This window comes from Lepus europaeus, chromosome 9 (genome assembly GCF_033115175.1).
Source record: "Lepus europaeus isolate LE1 chromosome 9, mLepTim1.pri, whole genome shotgun sequence".
Lineage (NCBI taxonomy): Eukaryota > Metazoa > Chordata > Mammalia > Lagomorpha > Leporidae > Lepus > Lepus europaeus.
The window spans coordinates 121084441-121099729 of record NC_084835.1 but is presented as its reverse complement, the minus strand read 5'-3'; positions in this window follow the sequence as shown (position 1 = coordinate 121099729).

Below are 15289 nucleotides of genomic sequence, written 5' to 3'. Positions count from 1 at the left end.
CTAGAACAAAACGTTTGCTATTTCCCACCAAAACCCGCTCCCCCTAGTTTGCCTATCTGTGTGGCTTTGTGGGCGTCAAGGCAGAAGAACCATTCCTGATGTCCCTCCGTCTGTCACAGCCCACATCCAATCTCCAGGAAATCCTGTTGACTTCACTTTCGAAAAACACGCAGTGTTGAACTCCTTCTTTTCTCCCCTGCCTCCCCCAGTCCAAGGAACTGTTATTTCTCCTGGATATTGCAGAAGCTCCTTTGTGTTTGTGCTTCCCCCTGGCAGGGGACAGAGCTTCAGAAACATGAACTGGAACTCTCCAATGGCTTCTCAGCTCACTTTGCACAAAAGCCCATGTTATTTCAATGGACCACCACTGTACCAGAGCCAGTCCTTGGCTCTTCCAGGCCCATGGCCTTCCCCTTTCCCCTAGCCACACTGGACTCCTGGATTTTCCTGGAAACATAGCCTCGGCCAAGTTCGTTAAGGAGACATGCTCATCTCTAGAACATTGGCAAGGCTCCATTCCTTATCACCTTCAAGCCTTTGCCCTACAACCTCCTTCTTGATGAGGTCTACCCACTGTGTTGTTTATGAATCCCACAAGTAAATATCAGGACCTAACATCCAACAAGTCACCTATTGCTACCTCTCCTAACGGGTATTTGTCTTTTTGTTCCCCAAGACACTGAGAACAAAGCCTGGTATCTTATGGGTTCTCAGTAATGTTTGTGGAATTAGTGGTAATTGTCCAGTCCTTGCCATGAAGCAGAGGCACTGCTTCTAATCTCTCACACATTCCAGGCAGGAAAAGGAAGAAGATGAGGATGAAGACAAGGACAAAGAAGAAGAGGGTAAAAGGCAGAAAAGAAAGAGAAGAGAGAGGAGAGGGGACAAGGAGGAGGAGGAACAAAGAAGCATTGGCTTCACGGAAGTCAGACTCAGGAATGTTTGCGGGCTCTGTTTACTCCTCAGCAGGGTGCGTGTGAGCGGGCATCTTTCACTGAGCATCTTGTCAGGGTGGGCAGAGTTGGGATTTTGCTGTTGAGATAGGACAGAATAAACATCATCTTCAAAGTGGAAGAGTCTGTGTGCTCTTTAAATGCCTTTTCGTGGACCCATTACCATGTTTGTAGATGTTATTTCCCTTGGATAGAGGGGGAAGCTGAGGTTGGGAGGGGAAAGCTGCCAAAGGTCATTCTGCTGTTTAGTTCCATGGCTAAGGCTGAAGGAGCTGCAGAGGCAGCTCCTTCCTGTTACTGCTAACCATCACACACAGTCGCTAAAAGGCCCTAAATTAATAAAATCAATGACTTAGTTCAATCAACAGTTTTTGAACAAAATTGGCAAAATACGCTAGGTAATATGAGTGGATATACTGGACACTTTTGCCATTATGGATTTTATACTCCAGTAGGCATGGAAAGGTACAATCACATGAAAAAGTAGCCAGTAAATTACCCAGAAGTCTGTGCTACTAGAGTTCAGAGAAAGAGACCCTCAGGTGGTCTGCGTGGGTGTCACAGAACAGTTGGAATTGGATCCCAGCCTTGGAGAATGGGTGCACAGAGTAGGGTGGGTTATTGAGGTAGCAAGAGCAGAAATGGCACTACGTCCTTTCTTAGGACAGACCCCGAGAAACAGTCCGGGAGACTAGTTACGATTTTGATGTCTTCTGACACACATGGAGAGGGTTGGTAGCTCTACCACTTGGTAAGGTGGATGGATGTGAATTTGTAACCATTTCATCTCACTCACAAGTGGGAAACGATCCACTGACAAAGTCAGGGGTGCACAACCCCTGGGGGCAGGACTCTGCTCTTCCAGGGCACCTTGCTCTGTGCACTTCTGGATACTCAATCTGATGGGCGGACCACAGCTGAGCACTTGAGCTTCAGAACCCGCCATACTAGTGATGTTTTTAGTCGTATCCGATTTCTTCAATTTCTTTTTGTTGCTTTTTTTGTAGTTATTGCTTCGTTTCGTAGACAAACCCAGCTGTTCTTGTGGACACAGCTGTTTGCCTCAGGGCAGCTGTGTGAGCCACAAGACAGCATCTCTGGGCTGGCCTAAGTGTGCCCAGCACCCTGCTGTGGTTTGCCAAGCCTGTCCTGCAGGTGGTCTAATCCTCAGGCACCCAAGCCACGCAGTATGGTGCAAACAGCTGCCCTCAGGCCCTGCTGCTGTGCCACAAGCATGAGTTCCATGTGGCCAATGGGAAAACTCTGAACTTACTCCACACCTGTGTAGACAGGGGACTCCTGGCTTTCGACACAGCTGCGTGGTTCCATGTGGTGTGCTTGCTTGGAACTCCTCTCCCATGACCTTCTCTGTTCCCTGGCCATCTTAATAAGGTCCTCCCCACCCTCTGGCAAGACTCTCCTGGGGCAGAAGGTGAAGCAGACCAGAGGTGTGCTCAGTGTGGACGTCTTGTGGGTGGGGAGACCCTGTGAAGGGCGGGCCTCCCACGTATTGGCAAGGTGGCCTCTTGCTCTGTGTAAGCAGTGGGCAGTGCAGCCTCCCCAGGGCCCTGCTGGGATGCTCAGCAGAGTCATGGTCAGACTGCACCAAGGTCTGATGGCCGAGGTCTGGACCAAGCACGTTCTTATTTCTGCGGCAATTCCATTTCCAGCACCTCTTTTCCAGGGATCTGCAACGCAGGGCACTCTCGCGGTGTTCATCTGACAGGCTTACCGAAGAGTTAGAGTAAGCAAGATCAACGTGAGGGTTGAGTCAGTAGGTGGTATTAGGAAGCTGAACACTCCTTTCTTCCGGTGTGGGGTTTGCATGTGCTCTCCACTCAGAGTGATGGGGGAGTGGAGGGTCTTACTGTCCTGCTAGTCACCTCTCTGCTGCCTTGCGTCCTCGGCTCCCCCTTCTCGGGGATCACTGCCAGCCCACCGACAGCCCTTCCGCTGCTCAGAGTCCTTGGCTGCCTCTTGTGTTCTAAACTTGGTCCTGGGCTTCGAGACTCCCCCTGATGACCACAAAAGCACCTGGGAGTGGGTTACTGGGGGAAAATGAAAAGGCGGTGGTCATCATTGTGGCAAAGCAGCTAAGGCTACCGCCTGTGACACCAACATCTCATATGGGCTCTGATTTGTGTCCTGGCTGTTCCACGTCTGATCCAGACCCTTCTGCTGCTGGGAAAGGCAGCAGAAGACAGCCCAAGTGTTTGGGCCCCTGTCACTTATGTGGGACCTGGATGGAGTTCCTGGCTCCTGGCTTGGGCCAGGCCTGAGCTGGCTGTGTGGAAGGCCCTTTCTCTTTGTCTCTTCCTCTCTGTAACACTGACTTTCAAAATAAATAAATAAATCCTAAAAAATAAAGAGGAAAATGAAGACGCCCTCCAAGCTGAGCAAAAGCAGTTTTCTTCTTGGCTGGTGCTGCGGCTCACTAGGCTAATCCTCCGCCTGGGGCGCTGGCACCCCAGGTTCTAGTCCCGGTTGGGGCGCCGGATTCTGTTCCGGTTGCTCCTCTTCCAGTCCGGCTCTCTGCTATGGCCCGGGAGTGCAGTGGAGGATGGCCCAAGTCCTTGGGCCCTGCACCCGCATGGGAGACCAGGAGGAAGCACCTGGCTCCTGGCTTTGGATTGGTGCAGTGCGCTGGCCGTAGTGGCCATTTTGGGGGTGAACCAATGGAAAAAGGAAGACCTTTCTCTCTGTCTCTCTCTCTCACTGTCTAACTCTGCTTGTCCAAAAAAACAAAACAAAACAAAACAAAAAAACAAAAACAAAAAACAAAAAACAGTTTTCTTCTTGACCATGACGGTGGTAGTGGCCAGTGCCCTCCTAGGTCCGGCTTTGCTCTATTGCATTAGCCAGAAAAGATGCTACTTCGCAGTCTCCCACAGCCAGGCAGGGCCAGGGGCCAATTCCAGCCAAGAAAACATAAGAGACATGCACGGCAAGACTTCTAGTCTGAGGCACTTCCGAGCTCCTGTGAGTTTTCCGAGTTCTTTCTCCCTGTCGGAGCAGCCCTGGGAATCACATGTTGAGACTGCCACATGAGAGACGCTCTGGAGTGCCTTGGTGCAGGAAAAAACTCACTTCTGTTATATCTGAGATTTGAGGCTTATTTGTCACTGATGCAGAGTCTAGCGTCTCCTGACGCCTTTAGAAGCTACCCCCACAGGTTTTCCCCAAATGACGTGCCTGGTGAATCCTGCTATGTCTTTCTGGGCGTATAGTCAGTAAGGTGGAAATGAAGTTTATTTCTTTGTAAAATACTATTGGGAGATGCTAGGAAGTCAGTGTGGAAGAGGGAGCTCATCCATAAACGGAGTTGTTTGCAAATAAAAAGAAGAATAGATTTGGAGAAAGAAGAAATGATTAACCATATGAGAAGAAGAAAATTTAAACTTAACAGATTCGCAGGCCAACAACTTAGGTGAGAAATGGAAGGTTTATGAGTACAGGGCTCAGACATCATGGAAGGTGCAGGGGAAGAGAGGGTTAAATGCAAGAACACACAGTGAATCCATGCGAACATAACTGGCTCCATTTATCCGGGGACGCTATGGAATCCTGGGTTTTCCTGGGACTCTCCTCAGATGTAAATTGGATCTTGGGACCTAAGAACAGAGCAGAGTGAGCGAGGGCAGCTAGCACACCCTTTGGCCAAGGGAGCCTTTGGGTACAGTCTCCAGGACAGTGAGGACCCCTTGCAGAGGATGGAGACAGAAAAACAGCCTCTCCTGGGTCAGAGACAGCTGGACAGCCCTCCCAAACCTGCCCCTTTATCTTGTGAATGAAGAGACTGAGCAGTTCCTTGTCAGTGTTAGGTGACAATCAAAGGGAGAGCAGTGCTACCTCACCTCCCCCAGGCCCAGGCCTTGCTGCGCAGACCTCTCTGATTTCTAAGCCCAGCTCCTGCGCTCTTGCCGGCTGGGTTCTTCGTAAACCAGGGGCTGTGACTGGTGTAGCCAGGGCTGTGGAGGAATGGAGAAGGCTGCTAGCTCTTCCAGCCCGCTAGGGTTCTGCCTTAGCTGGGACTTCCTGTCTCAGTCTTCTTCCTGGTTCTGGTTGCAGAATGTCAATCAAAATTAAAATTTTAAGCTAATTCCACATACAGAATTTTGGGTTAAATAATGATTGTTTTCCTTCTGTGAACTTCACCTGTTAATTGTGAAATCTGATCTGGCTGTGAAAGTCAAGTACTGTACAACATAACTACTTCAGTGGTTAACTCCGGGGCCACAAAGTAGGTAGACGGCAGTTACTTTGGCTCAACCTGTAGAACTATGGGTGATTTCCTAATAAATCTGTAATAACATAATTTATACATGATGACAATTAAAGTAACAAGAGAACCTCCAGGAGTAAATATTTTATGTAACGGATTAACCATGCGAGGTTCATTCATAAATGTTCATTAGAATCCTGGGGTTACGGAATTCAGTTTATGCTACGGAATCAAGTAGATAAAGAGTAATGAGGCGGGTTTGTATTTTAATTTACCAGCATCTCTTCTACCATCAATGTGAGGCTGCTTCTATCAGCTAAATAAGCAACTCTGCTCTCCCTTCGGTTCCTGGGAGGAAGCAAAGTGTTCCCCCAGTTCTGTGATAAAAGCAGAGCAAGACAAAGGCGGGAGCCTCTCCCTGCAGCTGCGGGTTGAAGGCGCCCTGGCTGGGCGCTGTTGGCCTGCAGGTACCGGGTAGCAGATTCCCCTCCTGCCTGGAGCTCTCTGAGACCAGGGGAGGTGGGCAGAATGAGGTCCCTTCAGAGATGGCCAGGTCCTAATCCCTCCTCTCTGCGAATAGGATTCTTTACACAGCAAAAGAAAGGGGTTTTGTGTGGGATTAGGTTAAGGATCTCCAGTGAGATGTTTTGCCTGGATCAGTTCGGGAAATGCAGTGTAGCTGCCAGGGTTGAAACAAATGGGGACGTGAGGCAGAAATGGAACTCAGTGATGCGCTGTGGGAAGGCGCCTCCTGCAACGGCTGGCCTTGAAGAGGGAGGAAGGGGCTGCGGCCCAGGGGGACTGGCAGCCTCGGGAGCTGGCAAGAACAGGGCCCTGGGCTCTCTCCAGAGCCTCCAGAAAGGGGAGCAGCTTCGCCAGCCGTGTCATTGTCACCCAGTAGACCTGCACTGGACTCTGAACCTTCAGAGTAGGATAACAAGTGTGTGTGCTGTAAGCTGGCAGGCCTGTGAGGATTGTCTCAGCAGCGATGGGAAGCTCCTACAACAGGGACTGAATCGGAGTTGCTCATGTCAGTGGTTCTCGTGCTGTTTGTGGAGTAAGTGGATGAAGGAAGGAAGGAAACTACTTGTTATTCAGGTGTACGTCAACTAGAGACGTCTGGTTGACCTGTAACACTGCGTATCTACCGCCCAACGGGAGCTGAGACTCCAAGCACTGACCCTAGTACTAAAACATGTAGAAACGCCGATTTCAGAAGTCTTACATGACTTTGCTTTAGGCTTAGAAGGAAGGGAGAGCTCTTCACTTTATGCAGGGCCTGTGCTGGGCCAGGCACTTCATCCTGTCTACGAGGCGGCCTTGCCTCCCGCGGCTCTCCGTGCCTGTTTAATTTCCATCTTGGGAGTTACCACCTTCTGATCCTCACTAGGGAAGCAGGAAACCCCGAGTGTGTCGAGCTGCCCACAGTGACTGCCCAGGGACCCAGCCCCACCCTGCACCCTCACACACAGCCACAGTGCTTTCACAGCCCCAGCACACAAGGCTCCCACAGTCACGAGCCCCCAGCCACCTGCCAATTCTCCCAGCCAGAGTCAGGCATCTCCTCTCAACTGGATTGCTGAGCACGCAGACATGAGCTGGCACAGCTGTTACTTATGTTCAGAATGGTGCCTGCTGCTCTCAGCTTGTTACAGGATGCCGGTGTCGGGTGGTCGGGGAGAGAGAAACGTGCCCCCCTTTCTGCCCTCTAGGTTGGCAGGTACACTGTCCCCCACAGGGCTCCAAGCCAGACTCAGGCTAGGCTCTTCCTGCAGCTTTGTCACCAGTGGCTTGGGCTGCTGCAGTCTGTTCTCACCCCACTCTCCAGAGCTGGTGCTGAGGCTCTCGGCTGCTGGGGTCCTGAGTTGTGGGCGTCCACAGCCTCCATGGAGATCCACAGCGTCACTCTGATTTGTGTGGATTTTCCTCTGCCGTTTTCTCCCTATCTCTTCCCTAAGATTGCACTCTTTCCACCTTTTTTTTTAAAGATTTTATTTATTTATTTGACTGGTAGAGTTACAGACAGTGAGAGAGAGAGACAGAGAGAAAGGTCTTCCTTCCGTTGGTTCACTCCCCAGATGACTGCAACAGCCAGAGCTGCGCCGATCTGAAGCCAGGAGCCGGGTGCTTCTTCCTGGTCTCCCATGTGGGTGCAGGGGCCCAAGTGCTTGGGCCATCTTCTGCTGCTTTCCCAGGCCATAGCAGAGAGCTGGATTGAAGAGGGGCAGCTGGGAATAGAACCGGCACCCATATGGAATGCCAGCGCCACAGGTGGAGGATTGACCTACTGCGCCACAGTGCTGCCCCCTCCCCCTTTTTAGAGAGATTTGTTTATTTATTTGAAAGACAGAGTTACAGAGAGGCAGAGGCAGAAACAGAGTTAGAGATGTCTTCCATCCCCTGGTTCACTCCCCAAATAGCCACAATGGCCTGAGCTGAGCTGATCCGAAGCCAGGTGCAGGAGCTTCTTCTGGGTCTCTCATGTGGCTGCAGGGGCCCAAGGGGCCTGCTTTCCCAGGCCATAGCAGAGAGCTGGCTCAGACATGGAACAGCTGGGACTCAAATCGGCGCCCATAGGGGAGTCCAGTACTACAGGCGGTGACTTTACTCACTACGCCATAGTGCAGGCCCCATCTCTCCACCTTTTTAAATTGATCTTCCCCTAGACTAGAGCACTAAGCTCTCTCCCTAATCTGCCATCTTGCTACCTCTCTGCTATTGATTTTTGCATGTTGATTTTGTATCTTGCAATTTTGCCAGATTCTCTTATGAGTCCTAGTCGTCTCTTGGTGGTGGAGTATTGTGGTTCTCCCCCATATAGAATCATGTCATCTGCCAATGGGTGATTTGCCTTCCTCCTTTCCAGTTTGTATCCCTCTGATTTCTTTTTCTCACCTAATGGCTCTGGCTAAGCGTTCCAGAACTCTATTGAACAATAAGGGTGAGAGCGGGCATGTTCTGATTAGGGTTTTTGTGGCAATGCCTCCAGCTTTCCTCCACTGAGTACGATGATGGCTGTGGCTTCTCGTATATTGCTATGATGGTGTTGAGGTACATTCCTTCTATACCCATAGTTGAAGTTTACTTTTTATCATAAAAGGATGCTGTGTTCTATCACATGCTTTCTGTGTCCAGTGAGACGTTCTGCCCTCATCAGCAGGAGCTTCACTGTTTTGAGCTCTGTCTCCTTCCAGCTTCCTCTCCATTCTTACCACGATGGTTCACAGTCTCAGTCAACTTTTGTCTTGCCTTTTATATGGTAGCCACCAAATCTCTGATGCTGTCACCTTAGTGACTCTGACACCTGTTTCCATTGTTCTCAGCCCTGTGGTGTGAGGACCTGGGGCCCAGATCTCAGAGAGCTGACGATTTTCTTAGCCTCATGTCCTTTTGCAATATACTAGGATGTCAGCCAGGGAGAGTTTCAGGCCTCAACAGTCCTTGCTATCAGGATTCCTTTTTAAAAGATTTGAATTTAATTATTTATTTTGAAAGTGAAAGTTGCAGAGAGAGGGATGTGTGCGTGCACGCACACACACACACAGAGAGAGAGAGAGAAAGAACACACATACACACACACAGAAAGAGAGAGAGAGAGAGAAATCAATCTTCAATATGTTGGTTCATTCTCAAGATGACCTCAGTAGCCAGGGCTGGGCCAGGCTGAAACCCCGAGACTGGAGCTTCATCCAATCTCCCACATGGGTTGCTGGGGCCCAAACACTCAGCCCATCTTTAGCTGATTTTCCCAGGCCGTTAGTATGGAGTATTGAAAGTGGAGCAGCTGGGACAAGAACTGGTGCCCATATAGAATGTGGAGTTTCAGGTGTGTGTTCTACCACAATGCTAGACCTTACAGTTAAACTCGTATCCATGATTTCTCACATGGGTATTAACTAAAAGGAATGATCTACATTAACCAAATGGTCAATTTAGACACAGCACACATGCCATCAAGAAGGTAAACCTATAGCATCCCCCTGGAAGTAGTCAGGAAACACTCATTCTTGTCTTGTTGGATTGGCTGAGGTCAGAACTCTCCACTTCACAGACCATCAGAATTGTCAGGCTGTGTGCTGTGTTCATCAGAGTGATTCCAGGCAGCCTAGGTCTTCAATCGCTCAGCATTCGGCCTTTGAAATCTGCACTGACTTTGTTTTTTTATATGCTCCAGACATTTGCATTCCTTAATTGCTAATTCTACATTGCCAGGTGACACTTTCCTCTAATGTAAATGTTTCCACAAATGCTTGCTACAAAACATTTTCCTGCAAGATGCCTCCAGTGCTTTTAATTGTTTGTTTCATACACTGTTTGATGCATTTGCTCTTCACATCCTGTAACAGCTATGGGAGACTCTGTCCCTGCACCCAGAGCTGCTTCTGGTATGGCTTCTCTCTGCAACCATCTGCACCAGCAATGGCGGCCACACACATCTCTGGTTACATTGCTTGCGTTTCGCAGCCGCTGTTTATGGAAGCTATAGTGGCCATATTTTCTCAGCCAAAATTTGGGACACATGGCCCAGTCGGGATGATTGTACATATGGGTACACAGGACATAATATTTCTTTCCCAGAAAACCTGAGACATATGGTCTCCATATGTACATGATATATGGCCTCTTGCATGTGTATCTATCGATGCTTTTCTGGTTGCATAAATATGGAACAACAGTAATGGTATTTTTATAGCCTGTCTGTCAGGGGCTTTCCATTGGAAGAGACATGCATCATTTCTGCTCATGGTAAAATTACTTCTCAGATTAGTGACCGGTTTCCCCATAGAAGTCATGTGTCTTGGTTTCAGTGTTCTTTAGTGAATATATTTCTTACTTCTATTTAGGGGTCTGTGTTCTGTCTAGGCAAAAAAAAAAAAAAAAAAAAAAGGCTGTGTGTGTTCATTTGTTCTGAAAATGTCTGTGGAGGAGGTTGCGTTGTGGTGTGTAATTTCAGAGTAGGTGTTGGGGGAGGGAGTCTTAGGAGATGCACAGCACTTATGAGCGGATTTCTCTGGTGGCGTCAACACACCCAGGTTTTTTGAAAGACAGAATCCATGATGTGTGAAGGGAGGGTAGGAAAATGGCAGAAAAATGGAAACCCAATGGTGCCCACGGTGTTTTTCTTTTCTGCTCATCCACCCTTCAGCCTACTCCCCAGTGGCTAATGGAGAAAACAAATAAGCAGGTGGCCATCATCTTCAATTCACAGGAGAGCAGGCAGCGGCGTGAGCTGGCAGAGCAACGTGGTGATACCGTGTGTCTGAGTGAAGGATGATCAGCATCATGAGCGCTATTCATGCAAATTCTGCGAGCGGTAATTAATGACATTCTGGCAGAGAGAGCGCGTGCCTCCTACGTTGGTGAGTGATGATATATTTGATCACGATAACTGAAATGAGAAGCTCCCAGGAGAAAAAAATGGTCCCTCACAGCAGTTAAACTTGACTGGACACAGTGCAGGTCATCACTGGTGACACTGACCTTCAGGGAGTCCTGGGAACCCAAGGGTGAAGTATCCAAGGGGAGTGAGTGTGACAGCTTGCTCTTTCGTTAGGCCGCCTCCCACTACCTATGTGACCCATGCAACGCTTCTGCTTTCTGGTGGCAACCACTGTTGAGCATGTGCCTCCAGTTTGGTCCTCATTTCCCCATGGGGCCACAAAGGGAGGTTTCTCCTCCATTTCTTCCTCTCAGTGCAGGGAAACAGACACAGCATTGCTTAAAGCAATCGTGTCCCATTGTGCTTAGGGTTAGGAAAAGCGCTCCTCATCATGGCCTGCGTTGTGTTGCTTCCTTCACACTGGCCCAAGCCTCACATGTGAGTTCTGTGACCTCCAGTCCCTGTGCTACCTCTGATCCCTGCAGCGAAAGTTCTTTCTCCTCCTGCTGTAGCTAACCGCATCTCCACTCTCAAGTCTGCAGGAAACTCTGACTCCAGCCTAAGGTAACTCAACCTGCTATAGACTCTTATGCTGCTCTTGAGCATTTCCTATGAATTTAATACAAAAAATGTGAAGTTTTTTCTGCCTCAGCCGACTAAGCTTTTAAAGGTCAGCAGTGCCATCTGGTTTATCTTTGTATCTCCAAGCTTAGCACACCAGTTGGTACTCAGCATAGTGTGGACTAGGTGCTTGTGGCCTGGTTCACAGCATGGTGTAGACTACTCGTGGCTTGGTACACAGCATGGTATACACCATGTGCTCGTCGCCTGGTCCACAGCACGGTGTAGTTTTGTCTTTGGCCAGGGGCACAGCCTGCTGTAGAGTAGTTGCCTGTGGCTTGGCTGACGGCACGGTGTGCACTCCGTGCTCATGGCCTGGTGTAGTCTGTGCGTGTGGCTTGGTCCACAGCACAGCCTGTCCTAGTTACTCAGAGCCTGGAACATAGACTGCACTCATGCCCTAGTTCACAGCATGGTGTGGAGTGCCTACTGATTGTGTGAGTGGAGTTTGTATTCAATGAGCTTGCTAGAATAGATGAACATCCCTATTCTCAAATTGGCTTCTCTCGGGGTTAACAGCAAGGACCAAGGTCAAGAGCAGAATTGAGCAGCCCAATCTTGCCAATGCTATCTTAGACTGGCTCTGTCCCCCTTTCCCATTTCTCCAGGACAGTGACTTAGAAGGTAAGTAAACCAACAACCTCTCTTCATTTAAGAGACTCTGGCTTTTATCTTCCTTCCTTCTGAGGGGCTGAGCGACCTCAGTGTTCACAAGCTTGCAACAGGAGTTAAAATGAACTCTGGGGAGAAGGCAGATTCCTAAAACACCAGGCAGGGAGGGTCAGTGATGTCGCAGGGACTGTATCGTGCACTGGCTGCTCACTGTCCTCACAGCCACACAGGCACCAGGTTGCTGAACCCTCCTAACAACACTAGCAGGGTGCAGCTGCTGGAGCCCCCATGGTTCTGATGAGGAAACTGAGGCTGGGGCAGCAGCAGTAAGTGTGGGGACGGTGTTTCAGCCTGGGGGTCCATGCTCCTGACCTGTGTTCTTGGTCAGGGTGGGGACAGCCTGGAAAGGACAGGAAAGCTCCTCCCAGACTCTCATCCTTGGTGTTTGCAGAGTGCAGCTCCATGGCTGAGACACTCTTCCCAGACACTGCCCCACACCTGCTGGACTGAGCAGAGGGTATAATTCCTGTCCAGAGGAGGACATACATTTATTAATGTATGCTAATCAACATGTATTGATCCATCCGTCTGCACAAGCGCTCAGACTCAAGGTAGGAGTACGAGAGAAGGCTGATCACGTTATCACAGCCGTCTGGAAGACAGAGGCAGTGCGTGAGGATCTTTGAGACCCATGGGAGAGGAGTCCGCATCTGGACCTGAAGGAAAGAAGCAACAGGCAAAGAGCACTAAGGGGACAGCAGGAACCCAGGTTGCGGGGCTCCCAGCAGAAGAGGGGTTCGCTGGGGGCTTTGTGGTGTGTTGGGGTGGTGGTGGGAAATGTCAGGTGGACAGATGGGGCTGGAGACTAAGTTGTAACGTCAAAGTCTCACTCACAGGGAAGGGGCCATGAGGGTTTGTAGGCAAAGCTGGCTTTGCCCTCTAGCAAGATCTCCAGGCCGGCCTGGACAAGAAGCACTGGCGGGGGCACTGTGGAGGGAGGCAGGGGACTGAGCTAGCACAGTCCACTGGTCCAAGGCAAAGGACCTCCCATGCTTGTGTGTGCAGCACCAGAGGGGCCGCCCCCGCCTTGAAGGGATGCCTTGGCTGCAGGTGGCCTCTTCTAGGCAGGGAGTGTTGCTGGGTGATGTGGTTATTGGTGAAAGGATGCATTTAATATCTAACGCCTGCTGATACTTTGTGGGGCCTGGACCTGCAGGAAGAAGAATCCAAGGCCTCTGGAGCCCCAGGACTGGCAGGAGAGGCGTTGGTGTGGGTCTGCTTCTGCAACCTGCTCTCTCCAGCCTGTAGTCGGAGCCCTTGTCTTCTTACTCCGAAAGCCTCCGAGCTCCTCGTGGGCGTTTCCTGAGAAGCCGAGGGGGCTCCCTCCCCTGAAGATGAAATGCTCATTAGCCCTGTGGCTTCCCCCACCCACCCCACATCAGTGAGGGTCCAGGGAGCCACAACTGCCCCAGTTTCCTGATGTCCCCTGAGGGCTGCTGTGACACAGCGCAGTGACAAAGACTCCAACACACAGCAGACACACGTGGGATGGGGTTGACATTGGGAAGGCAGTGGAGAGATCCCCTCATCCCACCAGCCCTCCTCGGCCCCTTGGTCTTTTCACAAAGTCCAGCCGTTATCCTTCCCTTTGTAGGAAAAAGCCGAGCTATCGCAAACCCGGACAACTGCTGCGCAGGGCGCTCAGCGGGAGGAAAGGCCTCTCTCTCCCCACGGTATCTGCCCTGCGCAGGAGCAGCCGTGCCTGGCAAGCCCAGATTTTATGGTCTCTTCTGAGGAGGGAGAAGCGAACTTTCTGAGGTGGGAAAGGGGCAGCCTGTGTGTGCCCTGCACACACGTGTGCATGCGTGTGGGTGTCAGTGTGTGTGAGCACACACGTATGCAAGATTGTGGCTCCTCAGAGGTGCACATGTCCCCAGAAGGAGAGATTTTCAGACTCCTGGTGTTGGGCGACTGGGACCAGGGGAGTGACGGTCAGGCCAGGGGCTGTGGGAACTGGGGGGGGAGGTCTGCGTACAGCAGCCACAGCCACCTCTGGCGCACCGGCATAGCAGCGGCTCCCCTGGCACCCCTTCCACTCCTGTGTGGTTAGTGCCTGGGTGTTGGGACATCCGTGAGCCACATGCCACTCATCCGTCAGCCGGAGATGTGCGGCACACATGAGATGGCCTCCTAAGTGTTGAGGCTGCCACCGTCCGTGGTGCACACGCTATCTAGTGTTGTCACAGTGAGGGCGCCGTGACAGCCACGCTTGGCTTCACAGATCTAGAAACCCTGATTCCAGCATTTTCTTATTTTCAATCTGATGATTTCCAAATCATGCTCCTGGTCACAAATAATTTTTGTGTATTTTATTGACACAGCACTTCTCTGTTTGTTGTGGGGCTGCTGAGACAAGTGCTATTTTGGTTTTGGAAAGAGATTTGTGTTCTAAAGTGGTGAAGATGGGGAGGCGAGTCTTGCTACCGCAGCCGGCAGCCGGTTAGCGTGTGTGTGTCCACATCCCTGCCTGCCCATCACCCGCAGGACGTGACAGCTGCACCCTGGCACCTCACTTGCCCAGGCCACCTCCCCACTCAGTAAGCCCATGAGCAGCCCTGGGTCACTCCTTGCACAGTGGTCTGCTCCAAATGCCTTGTATTCCCCTGGGGCTGTGCCACTTATAAACGAGGCGGGCAGGGCTGGGGTGTGCTTCCGCTGGCGGAAGCGGCTCACTACCTGACAGCCAGTGTTGGAGAAGGAAGGCCACTCACTATTTCTGCTGTTGACAAGAGAATTTATTTTGCATCATCTGGTATCAGATGTAGCATTATCTCAGCACTGAAAGAAAAATTAGGTGCATCCCATCCCACCTGGAGTTTGTTGAGACAGCATCTGGTGGGTGGAATAGAAGGAGGTGTCCACTGAGTCTCCGAAGTGAAGAGCTGGGTCCTGCTGATTATGGAATTGTTTATTTGCCTGAAAGGGGCATAAGCAGGAGTTGTTCTATGACTTGGGGAGAGAAATCCAATTTGATCTTTTTTTATGCAACATGCTCATTTTCACAGGAAGATTCCATTATCCGCTCACTTACCAGGCTGTCAGTGCACCTGCTGGGCCAGCTCCTGACAGCGCTGTCACCGTCACTCATCGTTTTCCCTTTCTGGAAGGTCTGCAGCTCCACCAGCTTTCGGGAGTGGATCACCACTTCCTACATGGTGTGCTATTTTTTCTTCCCCAAATGCCATCCTCTGCTCACACACACGGTTCCCCCAGCCCCAGGCAAAGATTTCAGTGTCCCAGTGGCTGGCTTCTCTGGGGACCACCAGGCCCAGGAGGGGTGCCCCAGACTGCAGGTCAGGGTCTACCACAAGGGGGCTCCACTGAAGCTCACAGCCATTTCCATCGCGTGAAGGCAGGTGAGAGGTTGGCACACACAAGGATGGGTGATGCTTGGTTGGAATCACAGATGGGAGGAGTCCACGGGAACCAATTCCCAGGACA